The 16,180-nt window shown below is 42.4% G+C and overlaps 1 pseudogene; it reads left to right on the forward strand.

Moving 5' to 3' along the window:
• Positions 1 to 4,318: 4,318 nt before the first annotated feature.
• On the forward strand, positions 4,319 to 13,759 carry LOC125625294 (transmembrane protein 45B-like; annotated as a pseudogene).
• Positions 13,760 to 16,180: the final 2,421 nt, after the last annotated feature.

Below are 16,180 nucleotides of genomic sequence, written 5' to 3' on the forward strand. Positions count from 1 at the left end.
TAGATGAGTTGATGTACCCCCTGGAAAACCTCTTGCATACCCCCAGTTGAGAATCACTGGTATAATGTGCTTCAGTACATTGTTCAGGTAGAAATGCAAAGGTTAGTTTGTACATACAGCAGGCAAGTCACAACGTGGTTGTGTCCAGCGTAATGTGGACTACATCCCCAAATGACCTGTCAACACTACAGCTGCAGCTGAGTCAAGATCTGATTAAAATACAGTTGTCCAGTGACCCAGCTAGAAAGTGTTTCCAACTTGTCATTTTGATGGAACTTATCTGTTTTATTAGCAAGGCTAAAGTTGGATCCATTCAAGCCTGGGTAAAGAATGTGGTCAAGGTCACATCTACGCAACAAATTTAAAAATTGTGTTTGTAAGCGTGTGCCCTGAGTGGTTATAATTGTGCCATAAATGGGGTCTGAGGAACATTCTTCAGATGAATATCTTCGTCTCTCTTTTTGTCAATAATCGGGATGTAGAGAAGGAAATGTGATGAGTGTAACTTATGGATGGTTTCACAACGTAACCTTGTGTGTTTTATAATAAAAATTATTGCACAAAGGTGGGAGCATGTTTTATGGTACCTGGCAAGATGGCTGCCTGATGTTGGATGTCCTTACTCCTCACCCACAAGTTTATTCTAAATTAATATCTTTTGGACAAATTGACAAAAAGTTTCTCTCTCAAAAGCTAAATCTTAAGTGACTGGATAAAATATGGGTAATTAAAGAGAGATTCATGAGTTTAAAAGGGCCAACAAATGATCCAGTCTGGCTCACTGACCTGCAGAGTCTAACTCAAGACATGGCAGCACTGAAAATATCTGACAGAGATTGGAGATGATTTCAAAGATTATTTTTGTCCTTTCTAGAGAGGCCTTCAGTATTCAATCTCATCTGGCTTATATAGAAAACGAATAACAAACTGCTGTGTAAACTAATGAGTTTAGGGGTGAAATTTATCTCACTGAAAAAGAATGGACAAATATGAAGAGAAGCAGAATGACCTAGAAAATAGATCTCATACCAGGCACCACTGAAGGGGAAAATATTATTTGTTTGCTTCAGAAATTCCTCCCTGAAGTGCTTAAATTGGGCCTTCAGCTGCCCCCACAGAGTCTGTCAGATCTGGCTGAAAAAGGCGGGAAAATGATAAACCTATGCCCATCATGTCTAAATTGCTAACTGAGAGTCATAATGAGATACTGAATGTTTCTAGGAAAGCCCAGGAAATATAACAAAATTGGCTATAAATTTTATAGCCTTATTTGGTTGGTTGGTTAGTTGCCTTTATTTATTTATTTACTTTATTTAGTATGGACGGATGTGAAAAAGGGCTGCCTTTTATAGTCCCTCTTACAAGCTGTTTTGTTCTAACATTAGATATGAAATCATTACCCAGATATGTTAATATGAACCTGGCGGGTCTCTGCAGGATTTTACAAAATATCAGCAGAGATGTGGCAGTCTAAAATCAGATCTGATCAAAATAACAGTACAACTTTTTGACTTAAAAGCTTCTCCAACAGTTACATTTAATTCTTGTCCACTGCACTCTATTCCTAGGTGAATGCATTCTCATTAAACTTCAGGTTCATCAGAGCTTGAGCAAATAATTTTATTCTAAATATACTTTCAGAATATGTGAAATAGAATATTATTTCAAAATGCATAAATTTACCACTATATCTGCCATTATAAACAAATAAAATATTTGGGTACGAAGTAGGGTGACCAGATGTCCCAATTTTATAGGGACAGTCCCAATTTTGGGGACTTTTTTCTTATATAGGCTCCTATTGCCCCCCGCCCCGTCCCGATTTTTGTAACTGTCAGGTCACCCTAGTACCAAGGCAAAGTATTTACATGATATTTTATTGATTATATGGATCCTTTGAACGTTGATTTTTACTAATAAAAGATAAATTGTATTTATACTGATTAAATAATTTTCATATATTATGCCTATTTTTTTCATTGTATCTAAAATTTGGTTGGCTTACAATTAATGCCATTATACATTACTTTAGAAGGTAAATCTATGATGCTAGGTCTTAAAATGCAGTTTAATAATTACAATATTTCTATGCTGGTAGCATCTAGGAGCCTCAGTCATGCACCAGGGCCCCATTGTGCTAGGTTCTGTGAGATGGGGGCACGTTCTGTAGAATCACCTCTGTAAAATCAGGATGGTGAATACCTTACAGGGTAATCAGATTCAAAACATAGAAAATCCATCTAGGCAAAACCTTAAGTTACAAAAAAGACACACAGACAGGAATATTCATTCTATTCAGCACAGCTATTTTCTCAGCCATTTGAAGAAATCAAAATCTAACACATACCTAGCTAGATTACTTACTAAGTTCTAAGACTCCATTCCTGTTCTGTCCCCGGCAAAAGCATCACACAGACAGACACAGACCCTTTGTTTTTCTCCCTCCTCCCAGCTTTTGAAAGTATCTTGTCTCCTCATTGGTCATTTTGGTCAGGTGCCAGCGAGGTTACCTTTAGCTTCTTAACCCTTTACAAGTGAGAGGATTTTTCCTCTGGCCAGGAGGGATTTTAAAGGTGTTTACCCTTCCCTTTATATTTATGACACTGCCCTTAAAATATTTGAAGACTGTTATCAGGTTCCCCCTTCAGTCTTCTTTTCTTAAGACTAAACATGCCCAGATTTTTTTTTAACCTTTCCTCATAGGTCAGGTTTTCTAAACCTTTTATCTTTTTTGTTACTCTCCTCTGGATGCTCTCCAATTTGTCCACATCTTTTCTGAAAGGTGGTACCCAGAACTCTACGTAGTACTCAAGCTGAGGTCTTATCAATGCTAAGTAGAGCAGGACAATTATCTCCCATGTCAGACATACGACACTCCTGTTAACACACCTCAGAATTTTAGCCTTTTTTGCAATTGCATCACATTATTATTTTTTGCCAGGAAAGGATCTGGAGAAAAGGAGACCCCTACGTAAGTCGGCATGAAGTGGTGGTAATTAGGTACAGTGAACCCAATAATTAAATCTCCCCACTCCCCTAGGAAATTTCAGTCCTTGTTTGTTCCCAACTCAGGATGTTATTTTAGGCTTGTAAAGCTAGTTTGAGTTCACAAACCTTTCCTTCCCCCCACCTTCTACTATTAAAAAACAAATGGGAAAATCCCACCTTTATTCCAAAGCTGATTCAATTTTTCATGGCTTTCTAGCTGAAGGAAAACTTGGGCTGTGTGGAAAAGCGGACCTTTCCCCCCCATCAGCTGCCACTAGTGGGTGCTTTTTAGATAATGTGTCGTTTCCATTAGGATTTTGTCTTTCTCCCCGTTTGCTCTGTTTTCTCATGCATTTGTTGTTTGCATTTCTTTAATGTGGTCCGCAATCTGCTCTTTTCCCACCTTCTCCTTCACTGTATCTTTCTCTCTTAACTCATCCCTTCGCTTCTAGAGTGGATTTGAGATGGAGCTGACCTCTTGAACTCACGCCATTCAAGGTGTGTGTGAAATTAGATGGAACAAGTTCACCCATTCCTAGTTTTGATCAAAGGTATTTGATTACAATACTCTTGTCTTTCTGCTTTCCTGTTTTGCTGGCCTTGGGAAGGCTTAAATTATGGACCCTGACTACATTTTAATTTAATTATTTTTAACTAAATTTCATCTGTGCCTACTGCCTTGGATTGGTACATTTTTGTTAAAAGTCAAGCCATGATCACATGTATCAGTTAAAGAACAAGAGTGTGGTGGGCTTATGAATGCAGTCTTCCTATCTCTTGCAATTTTATCATGAATCTTGTGATATTTCATGTTTTTCTTAAGGTTCCAGCTCTTGGAAGTATGTGACTATGGAAGAATCTCAGCTTTCATTTAAAAAACAAAAACAAAATAAGTTTCTAGTCCTTATGGTTGCAGAAAAAAGCATGAAAATGTGAACTGAATGCACCCTAAAGGATTTGGATACCAAAAGGCAAATAAAAATAACCCCAATTTATCACTTCTTTTAAAAAAAAATCTATTTCTTGTTTAAAATAATCTCCTAATTTTTGGGCAGTCTGACTCATGACTTTCAATAGATTACATAGAGATTTTTTTTAAGGATGGGAGGATGTGAATCATTTCACCCTGGAAAAATGTTGGAAGAGGAGTGAGGGGCTGCCAATGTTTTAACAAGATGCCTCATAAAACATTTTACCATTAGGAGCTCAGAGGACTATGGCAATGGGCAGCAGTATAAAACCCAAATATAAATAGTCACTTCATGCTTCTAGGGTTCTTACATAAGCTGTTTGCCTCATAGATCCAGGTGTCCTGAGAGTTGTCTCTGTGATGGGAACTTTCCAAGGACACACCCTTCCAGGAACTTTCTTCCTGCTCTTTGGGCTCTGGTGGGCTGTGAAATGCCCGCTGAAATACTTCAATCAGAAGATGAAGCCCTCTGTCCGCACAAACCTGCGCTTCCAGAGACTGGAGCTCCTAGAGGGATGGCCAAAGCTTTCTGGGCTCTGCTGGGTAAGGACAACTATCTCGCTTGCAGCTTCTGGGATTACCTCGCTCTCAATGAATAATTCAAACGAATCCATGTGTCATACAGTTTAAAGCCAGAAGAAACCACAGTATCCTCTAATCTGACCTCCTGTTTATCACAGTCCACCAACCCACACCCAGCAGCCGCTCACAAATCCAACAATAATTGCTGACAAGAGTTAGTTATTATATAAATCATCCAGACACACACACTTGCTTGGACTCAGACCGGGCTGTCGCTGGCGCATGAGTGATTTCAGCAAGATTCTTCTCTGTGGTTTCCCCCTTTTCCCCGGCATGGGAGGTTGCGTCCAGAGAAGTAACATTTTTAGGGAATGCAGGTGTCCTAAAATTTCTACATCGTGCAAGGTTTTGGTCCTGCTATACCCTTGATCTTTGTGTGACCACTGAATATAAATACTTTAATTTCTGAAAAAAGAAAAGGAGTACGTGTGGCACCTTAGAGACTAACCAATTTAGTCGCTAAGGTGCCACAAGTACTCCTTTTTCTTTTTGCGAATACAGACTAACACGGCTGCTACTCTGAAACCTTTAATTTCTGAGGCTGTAATTCCAGTGATATAGTTTGCCATCCCCACAATAAAACCATAGCACATCCTCGCCAACCCAGGCAGGAGTGTTCTTAATTTAACTTGTTTCCTTATCCCTTGCGTGGGGCAGGAAAATGGCAGGATTATGTGGGCTCAAGAAGGGGCAGAGGAGTGAGTCAACTGTGAAGTAGCCAGAAATCAATACTCTTTAATACCCAATGAACAGGGGCATGATCCAAAACAAAACAGAGTGAGTGGGGAGTACAGGTAGGAGACTGGGTGGCTTAGAGATGGTTTAGTGTGAAATCTGTCATCTCTAGAATCCTGAGTCGTGTTCAAACAAGTTTGGTCTCATTCCAGTCTATAGTGAGCTGTTGTTGAGCATATAATAAAACCTGGCACAAGTGGCAGTCTGTCTATCTAGCAGATGTATATCTCACCCATCACAATAATATCTGGATTTATTTGGATGGATTTACCCTCACAGCATCAATTTGAAGTAGTTTCCCATTATACAGACAGGGCAGTTGAGGCTCAGAGAGGTTCAGTGACTTGCCCAAGGTCACATAGGAAGTCTGTGGCAGTGCCAGGAGTTGAATTCGTATCTATTATTCATTTGTGTTATGGCAGTGCCTAGAAGCCCCAGTCATGGACCAGAGCCATAGTGTGCTAGACTCTCTGTACAAATTCTCTTTTTTCCCCCAATCCAATTCCATAGATACATGACCATCCTTTCTGGGCCTTTTGAAAAGGCCCACGGCTGGAGTAGCAAATTATAACTAAGATGCATTCTCGCCCCTATGTGTGGAAACCCAAGACTGGAATTGTAGGATTTTGCTGCAGTTTGAGATCGCAGGATGTAGGCAGAGCTGGGGTGGGAGGGAAGCTTACACAGCATCTGGCTGCACTATGCCTGGCTTTTGCCACTGCTATTTGTCTTTCACATTCAGAAGCATCAGCTCAAACAAAACAACAGAGGGGTTTTGGGGGGAGGAAGGAGGGCCAGGGCAAAATCTGAAACTGAAGCCTCCTACCCTTCCAAAAAATGACCACTGAGGAGGGGTGGGAGCAGGGTTGGAAAGCGAGTCTGCCCTGCACTCACCTCACAGTGGCAGCTCCTGTCCTGTGGGACTAGGGCCTGCTCCTTGCTGCAGGCATTATGATCTGATGCATGGCATTGCAGTTTGGGGCCCTCTCAAATGGGGGTCCAGGGGCAAAAAGTGCTCCCTTTGCTCCTCCCCCTCCGCTGGGCAGCCCTGCAAACACTGACTGATGATACTAAATAGATTTCTCAATGCATTGTTAAAGTCGCTCTAACCTTGAAAACGTTCTCCCTTCCAACATGCCCTCACTTGGAAGAAGGCCCAACTCATTGTTTGCCTCTGTTGTTAAGGAATGCTCGGTGAGATGTTTGCACCTGGTGGCCCTTACCTACATCTCTACGATAAGGAGGCCCACAAATGGGTGATGCTAACCACCTGGCAGCACACAACCATGTAGTTGTTCTTCAGGATCTCCGGCATAGTGGATGTGCTCACCTATTTCCAGTTCTGGGTACCCCAGGGGCTGGATCGCTTCATGGCGCTGTTTATTGAAGGTTAGTAACACTGATATAAGGCTAAGCTGTTTGCACGATAGCTGGGCTATCAAATACCTGTCACAGTGATGGGGAAACAAGTCAATAGAAGGGGATCTTCAAATCCAGTTCACTGAGTGTCTGACTAATTCTTTGTGGGGGGATGGAGGGGGTTTGTGGTAATGGTAAGTTTGCAGATATCACTCAGCTGAAGCTCTGTGTAAGCTTGAAAGCTTGTCTCGCCCACCAGTAGAAGTTGGTCCAATCAAATATATTACCTCATCCACTTTGTCTCTCAGATACCATATAGGCATGCTTGTAGTATCTGCCTCCTAGCACACTGTGATTGCCATGTGTTGTCAGGGGCATAGGCAAAAGCCTCTCAGGTTCCTACCTTAAGGTAATAATTATACCATAATTATCTGGGGGCAACATCCTATTTAATTGAAGTGTTTCTTTAAGATACTCATCATCGGGGCAAGCACAAGGGAGGGCAAGCAGGAGCATGGGCAGCTAAAATCTTGCATATTTTAGCTAATGCCTATGGAAAATACCATTATCTCTATTTTACAGGGGAGGGAGACAAAGAGTAGGGGGTGTAAAAATTCTTGCTTCAAAACCACTGTGGGCTAGTGGATTAGGTATGGTTCTGTGGTCAGCAGACCTGTGTTATCAAATTGTTCTTCCAGCTCTGTACAGTGAGGGAGTCCTACTAGCCGGGCAAGGGGGTCTAGAAGAATCGTACCTTAAAAATGTGAGTTTACTCAGTTTACGGAAGAGATCATATTTCACTAATAGCTGCTCTGTAAGAGGGCTGGGTTTCAGGTTTGGCAACTTTTTAGGTCAAAGCAGCATCTGTGACATTTTTCCAACAGAGTGAAGATTCTCTTCCTGTAACATAGTATGTGCCCTTACTGACTCTTGGATTCGGCAAGGGATTTCCCCAGCCCTGGGAGTGGTTCCAGAGACATGAGAAGAAAGACCCTGATGTGTACTCTTGAAGTTTGGGTCAATGAAACAGATTCAGATAATATGCTTTGTCTACAACATTAACCCCCGCAAATCTGCCATCATTAGCACTTGCCGGATTTTGTTTGGTGTCACCCTTCTAATGCGTAGGTAATGCTTCCCCCTCTGCATTTAACCTTCATTTCAGCTTAGATCTGCCACAACTACTAGCTGTTATTCTCTGTCGTCCTCCTTTGCCCGAGAGCAGGATGCACTGTCTTGGCCAACTCCACAACATCTGTGCGCTCTCTCAAATAAGGCACAGGCTGCTGGCTTGATTTTTTTTCTTCTTCTCCCAATTATGATAAAAGCAATGAATGGCAGACACACAGAAAGAGGCATTGATCAATTACTTTTTCCTGAGGCATAGGCAGGTCATGGTGGATTTCTCCTGAGAGTCTCCAACTATGTCCTTATACTCTAGCATATTTATTCCTTTGCACATTAACTAACCATCTAACTAAGAGTAAGCATTGTGTCTGACATAACCTGTACAATATGCAAGCTCAGGCTTCAGTTTACATAACTTTTGATGTCCATGCTATTTTTATATCATCACGTCCCTTTGCTCTGTTTACGCTAACCATACCACTTAATGTAAGTATGCAAAGTACTCTGATCACTGCTTCCCTGAGACCTTTTGCCATTTCTGCTGCACTCTATGTATTCTCAAGGAGGGTAAACACTTAGGTCAGTTTCTTGGTCCAGATGGTTTGATTGCTGGCTGGAGGTTCCTTGAGGTGGAATGCTGTGTGCTGGTCCATCGCTTTGCAAGGTGGCAGTTAGTAAAGTACTCAGAGTGTGTCTCCACTGGAGTTGAAGGTGTAATTTTCAGCTTGGGTAGACATGTCCATGCTAGCTCTGATCAAGCAAGCATGCTAAAAATAGCAGTGTAGCCATGGCTTCATAGGCAGCAGGATGGGCTAGCTGCCCTGAGTGCATACCTAGGGTCTCGGACAGGATTATAATCAGACGGCTAAGCAGTCCCACTGCCCATGGGGGCACAGCGACACGGCTATTAAAAACATGGGTATGTCTATCTGAGCTGGAAATTACACCTATATCTCCAGTGTAGACATACCCATAGTAGCAGAGGGACGGGTTACCTCTAAAGGAGATTTGTTGGTAGAACTAAGTTAACCTCTGCTCCCGTTTATAATCTTAGGAGTGAGGTGAGGAGGAGGAGGATGCAAACCTTGCCAAGTGCGGTGTTCCCCGAAGCCTGACACTCCAGCCCTGCCAGATCTATCTGGAATGGCACTAACCCAGTGGAGACATTTTGTCATCAAAGTTATGGGTGGGGAGACCCATGGTACTTTGTGTGTGTGTGTGGCAGGGAGTCTCTGACACCCCCCTCCCAATAAATTAAAATGACCAGGGTCACTGAGGTATGTCTACACTGCAGCAGGACGCGAGCCTCCCAGCCTGGGTACACAGATTGTGCTGGGGGGGCTTGAGCTAAGGCACTGACTAGAACAGCATGGATGTTGCCAGGGCAAGCTGGAGCTCGGGCTCTCAAGCTAATAGGAGTCTGTCTCCCTGGGTTGGGAGGCTCGCTCCCAGCTGCACTGTAGACATTCCCTGAGGGGCTCACTTTCACCTTTTAAGTGCTGTCTTACCAAAGTAGCTGCTCCCAGGTTATGACAGACCAGACCCCCCACCCACACACACACACACTTTTTTCAGATCTCTTTAAGCTCTGGAATCACAGTCCCCCAAAGCTCCACAGAAGCCATTGGCATGTGATGATCTCTCTTGGCATGTTGTATAATCAGCCCTCAGGGCAGTATCTGAGCACCTCCCACTTGAAATATATCACAATAACAAAGTCCCTAGTGACTCCTCCTCTGGCTCTGAATAGTGCTCTCCCCAAACATCCCCTCCCTCACTCTGCCTTCCAGATTTCCAGTCCCTCTTGCCCCACACCTCATCCTCCCCAATGCCAAGCTCTCTTTTCCCCCTCCCCCCCGCCTCAGACACATCTCCTCCCCAAATCTCCCTGAGCCTCTTTGTCCCACGCCCAGCAACTCCAGCCTGGCCAACTCTCTTGTGATTTTATCAAATGTCTACTCTTTTCTTCTTAAAGCTCCAGGCGTTGGCATCGTGCTTTGCAAGAGACTCCCAGCTTTCATTTAACTCCTGCTACTAATTAACTAATTAATTAAGTTTTTACCTCTTGTGCTTTCAGAAAAAAGTTTTTGAAAACATGAAGGGAGTGAACCCTAAAGGCTCAGAAGACAAGTAAAAAGAATCCCAAGTTTATTACTTTGTCTTAAAAATAGTGATTTAAAAAAAATCTCATGATTTTTCAGGGACGGACTCACCTCTCCCATACCACACCCTACTTCGTGAAGGAGGAGGGGGTTGCTGCAGCTAGCTCATTTCCCCCCCCCCCCCCCCCAAGCTGGCTGGGATGCCCCTGCTCTCTGCTCAGAGCTAGGGCTGGGAGGTGAACAGCTGATCCAGCACCAGAAAGCAGCCTCCTGCCTGCCCAGTAGGAGGGAATAGAGTGGTCCTAGGAGCAGCAAGTTTCAACTTCAGTGGCCCCCCCTCTGCCTAGCTGATTTGCTAAAGAGCCAGCCAGCGATGAGGGATGGATAAAGCAGCCTCAGATTCCATTCTGCCTCCCTTCCTCCTCCCAGGTGTGGGCTGAAGGTTGGGGGAAGAGTAGGGGGAACAATTTCCTCCTCCCCGATGAAAATTGAGTAAAAATTGCATCCATGCATGCACTAATGGGATGAAACACCATGGATCTTCTGCCACCCAAAACCACAATAATCTGTCTAGTTTTAAAATAGTAATTACAGGTTGGAATCGCCTTTCCTAGAACTGGAACAGACACAGTGATCCTCCCTGGAATGACTCCATTCAAGTTGGTAAATTTTATTCAGGGTAATTAAATAATTCATTGTTTAGAAAATTATCTCACCCACTCCAAAAGTCACACAACTACCCACACTTCGTGCCAAATCCTGAAGTCCTTCCTCAGTTTTTACTGAGTTCTTATTGGGGGTCAAGGAAAATGGAGTTTTGTTGATATAAAGACTTCAGAATTTGACCCATTATAGTTACAAGAATCACTTCACCCACCAGTGAAACAAATCCGCCTCTGGGCTGAAATAGATCAGCTGTTACATAGTGCAGAACAGGTCCAACTATATGGGCTCTTTCGTTGATACTGTGGGGAGAGGGGTAGTTCTCTTTCTTCCCCTCCCACCCCCAGAAATCAAGGAGAAAATCTCAGAAGAGCACCCCTCTGGTGTAACTACATTAATCAGACCTATCTAATTCGAAGATGCTCTACAGACATGTAAAGTAGTCCCGTCCATGAAGAGTTCCAAATCCACAGATCACAGAATTATGACAAGTATACTTCGTTAATTGCAGCCCAAGTTCCAGGGGCCTGTGGTGGCTGATTGGCTAGAAGAGGAACAATGAAGCAGAATTATATAGTTTGAATTTTGGCAGGTTGTGTCTTCTACTTTCATGTCCTGCACCTCTCTGGGCTGGATCAACACATCCACTTTCTACTGCTCATCAGTATATTTAGCACTGCCATCTGCTGTCTGCTGGAAGTGTTCATAGGAGATCACCCCATCCTGGAGCTCTTCAGTGTTAGCATGGTCCTCACCCAGGGATCCTGGTTCTGGCAGGTCATTTGTCCTGACCAAGTACTTTTGGCTTATGTCTATATCAAGCTGTCTATATCAAGCTCTCGGAGATTGCTATCCCTTCCCTCCATTCTGGGTATAAATTTCAGGGAGCATTATCAGGTTTACTTAAATTGCATGACTAGTAATTCTTCCTTCTCTAGACCATAGCAGATTTCTCATATATTTACCTTCAGGTTTAGCAGAAAGCAATAATCACATATGGTATTTGTATTACTGAATAAGTGCTGTTCCAGCTGAGAATGCTCATGCTTATCTGTATGTTGCGGTATTGAATGAATGGGCAGTCAAATAAGCATTTGTGTGGTAATTAGCTATCATAAAAAGGTTAATTCTGTGATTGCATTGTCTGATCACCATGTTATTGTCCTGGGGAATATCATGAATGTCTCATAGCATATAATTTTCACCAGGCACTCAGATGCTATAGTGACATGGGCCCAGCGCTCAGGTTGTTGCTGGAACACTGCGGTAACACTCTCTTTTGGGGAGCCAGAATGGTGTACTTCCAATACTTTTGTTCCAGCGCTTTGTTCTGACGCTTCTTATTTTAAGGAGTCAAGCACTGTACGAGTCACATAGCTATCTAGATAAATAGCTACGACTGATTATAAATGTACTTCAGGTCCTGGGAAGACCCCTGATCTGTAAAACCGCAAGTCTTTGAGATAGTCAGTCAGAAAACATTTGGGACATCTGTATAGTTTTTTCTGTTGTTATTAACTGGAAGCAGTAACTGGTGAAGCCAGGGCAGAAATGACAATGGAGTAACAGCAGATTTCTCAAAAAATAGGTTTAATGTATCAATTTAATTCCTTTTTCTTCTAAATCCCTTTCCTCAGCTCGTGTTTTTATTCCCCTCCCTTCCTTTTTAACTGAGGTGGAGGGCAATGAAACACTGTAAATTATTTCTCTCCCCCACCCCCCCCCCAAGGGAACTGAAAAGCCATTTGTGTAGTGGTTGTGCCTTGGGCACTTGGAATGGGACCATCAGTGATGCCACATCCTGGTGCAGAGCTGACACTTAAGTGTTCAAAAGTAGCCACTGATGTGGAGGTGGTTCAATCTCTGACACAAACGCACCCAACATGAACACTTGCCCATGCAAATTTTAAATTCTGTTTTGCTGAAACACTCGTGCATGTGGCTTTGTTCGTGCATGTGGCTTTGTTCATGCATGCCAGGAAAATCTTGGTCACAGAACATTTATGGAAAGGGAAGGGCACGGTTGAAGGAAATTAATTTAAAAGCTTGATGGCATATTTGTGAAAATGCCTTTCTGCAGTATCCATCACCTTTAATTGTAATGGGAGGAGGAAGAGGTGGAAGGATGATAGGCATTGGGTGGGCTGACAAGGGTTCTGTATATGAAAGATAATATATCATTTTATTCTAACCAGATTGGGTTTGTGCTGTACCCACCATGGGGGGGGGGGCAGGGGCAGGCTGGGACCAGACTGACCGTGATAACATCATGTTTATCACCGTGTGCTGCTTCTGGCACGATGCAGTGGCTTTTCTCTTCACTGTCTGTAACTACACCATCATTTACTGGTAGGTGGTGGTGCTGGGCAAGGGTGGCAGAATATTTTGTGTATTATACAGTAACTAGCCAGGGCTTGTGTTTCTGACACACAATCGGTACTGAGCGGTTTCAGTTCCATGATACGCTGAGGGGCTTATGTTTTGCTTTGAGTGTTTGCTGCTTTTATAGAAATTCTGAGGCCAATCACACAAGGCAATGAGGAAAACATACTTTATAATTAGAGCAGAGAATACCATTGAATTGCTTAACCCTCTTCACCGTGGCCAATACTTCAATGCATCCCAGGTTCAGTCTTATATGTGTGATTATATGGAATATTGGGAGGGTTGGCCCTAGCTGCACTGAAAAAAAAAAAAAATCTCTGGTGAGGAATTGTGAACTGAAGCAGTTAACCGAAAAGTCACAGCTTTTGGACTATGGTCATTTTGGGACATATGGGGGAAATACTAGCAAAGAGCCCCACGTTTCGTATTACATTACGTTTACCTAGACAAATGTGGTGAGAGTCCAAAAACTACTTTAAAATGCAGAAGGGAATTTTGAGCCCCTAGGTAAATCCTTGGTGAATTTATCCATGGTGGGTGAAATTCAACCCCCTGCAAGAGGGTCAGTGCAAAACATATACGCCATTTTAAACCCACTTTACCCTTTGAAAGAAGTTTAAAGTAGGACTCACCGTTCGTTGTGCCAGCCCTAGGAAGGGAAGTGAATTTCATGCTTTCTGGTGTGCATCAGCATTTGTTTTTTAATTGCACCTGGTCAACATTTGTTTGTTACAGCTGCCTTAAGAGATGCACGAGAAACTCTAGAAGCACAGAGAATGGAATCGAGAAATTTAAGTTAGACACCTGCTCCTACACTGTCCTTTTAGATGGATCAGATGAAGAGTAAGGACAACAAATCCAAGCAACTTTTTTTTTCCTAAAGATCTTGAGGAATTTCAAGTGCAAGATATTTTTCAAGTAAAAAGACAACATACAGGTGTTCCTGCAAATTGTAAGCATGTTTGAATGCCCTCTCCTTTCCCAAATTATTTACAAATGGATCCTTCCTGATTTCTGGGGACATACTTGGTTTCTGAAAGTAACTGTTTGCTATTGTATGTGTCTGGGGCGGGTATCTAAGTTATTGGCTTTTGCTTCTGCTCTCTGAATTGAAGACTGAAACTTTTAATCAGAAGACAAATAAGTGAATAGCAAATAATCCACTTTTTGGTATGAGTTTTTCAGACATATGATTATTCATGCTAAAATTCATTAAAATGCTCAGGATTTGCAAATATTTTTCACACATACTCTATGGATGTCCAGATACCCCTAAGCAATGAATAGGCAGAAAGGGGCCTTGTAGATAAAATATTAGTTTGGAACTCAAAAGATGTGGGTTCAGTTCCTGACCTTGCCTTCCTGCATGCCTTTGGGCAAGTCTCTCTATGCCTCTCTATTCCCCAGCTGTAAATGTGGATACTTCCTTTCTCCCACCATTTATCTATCTTGCCTTGATTGACAGCTCTTTGGGGCAGGGATTCTGTCCCTAGATGTATGTACAGCACCTAGCACAATGGAGCCCCAATCTCAGTTAGGGCCTGTAGGCGTTACTTTAATATAAATAATAGTAGAAGGCCTATGCCCCACTTAAGTCCCATTTTGAGAGTTTACACGGTGCATAGGCCTTGTGCAGGCCCGGTGCATAGGCCTTGTGCAGGCCCTCTGCACAAGGGTGAATTTCACTCTAAAAGCACAGATACACTCACCTTCTTTCCAAGACCAATTGTACTCATGAAGGGGCATGTGTGTGATTCAGACCACAGGGAGCTTAATTCAGTGGAGTTTACCTATACAGAGTACAAGACTGGTGTATTAAATATTAATTTATTCAGGAGATGATACAATATGCTTTATAAGGTGGCATTTCAAAGTTCAGCTTGCAGGCATGGGATTCAGGCTTGAGAGCTGTAACTGTTTGTGTCCAAGCTGTCAATGCTACAGCTAAAGTCGAGTCAAGAACCCAGTTATCCGCTGACCCAATTATAATGTAGTTTCAATGCTAAGCAGACGGGATCTTAGTTGTGTTCCTTAACAGGGCTACACTTGGGCCTGTCCAAGGCTAGGGAACATGTATAAACTTTTGGCTACCCAACAAATTAAGAATTGTGTTGTAACCAGCTCCCTTGAGTGGCTATAATTGCTGTAGATCAGGCCTGAGAAATGTTCCTCAGGTGAGTTTATTCTATTTGTTCACTAGTAGGTATGTAGAGATGGGAATTTGTTGGTGTAACTGTCGTGCAAGTGCTGCTTACAGAGGGTTTCTCTGTAAATTTGTGAGTTGCATCATAAAGGATCATTAAAATAAAAGAATGGATGGCCAAAAACTACAATTTAACTCTAGCACGAGCAACTGCTGTTTGAATACTTGGCCATTTATTCAAAATATTTGGGCCAAATTTCAATCTCTTCAGTGGCACAGTTTGTCTGAGTAAGGTAGGCAAGATCTGAAGCCTTATGTATAGCAGTGTTTTGAATTAAGATCTAAACATGTATATTTTACAGTTCTAATTATGGATAATATCTGAAGGCACTAGGGCAGACACATACTACCATGCCTCTGCATTCACTCAAAACATGAGCTGCCCCAAATACTTTTAAACAAAAAGAACATCCTCTGGCAAACCCAAAGAGGTGGATGAACCATCAGGAAAAGCAAACACCTGCAAATTAGGCGGCACCATTAAGTATCTTTCATAAAAACACAATTCATAAAGCAACCTCTGTCCGGTTCTGAGCTGATCCCCAGTATTGCACCAGGAGAAGCACCAGGCTGAGAAGACATACGCAACATAATTAGTATGCTTCAGAATTTGAGGCAGAATCAAGACAAACTGTATTGCAGAGATAAAAATCTTCTGTCTCTGTAACCCCATAACAAATTAGATTTAATACAAACCCAAATGCAAAGAAAGCTTAAAGCGGAATCCGTGGCTTAGACAGCAGAAGTAGGAAATGAAATAGATATTCAAAGGCCCAAGGAAGGTGGCAACTTTTTGAAGCTAGAATCCAATGAGCTGGAAGACTGGAGCAGAAATTTTAATTTCCACCTACTAGAAAGAGGAAGGGGAGCCTAATGTTTATCTTTATCCACAACATGCTGAAAACTGTGTTAGCGGAGAAGCTGATGTCCCAAATCCTGAAGTCAAAAGAGCACACAGCATTAAAATCAAAGGCTAACTCAAAAGAAACTTCAAAAGCAAACAGTGATATATTTCTAAGATATCAAGACAATGAAAACCTCAGAAAGATACCAAAAATGTTGCTT

Source organism: Caretta caretta, chromosome 22 (assembly GCF_965140235.1).
Source record: "Caretta caretta isolate rCarCar2 chromosome 22, rCarCar1.hap1, whole genome shotgun sequence".
Classification (NCBI taxonomy): domain Eukaryota; kingdom Metazoa; phylum Chordata; order Testudines; family Cheloniidae; genus Caretta; species Caretta caretta.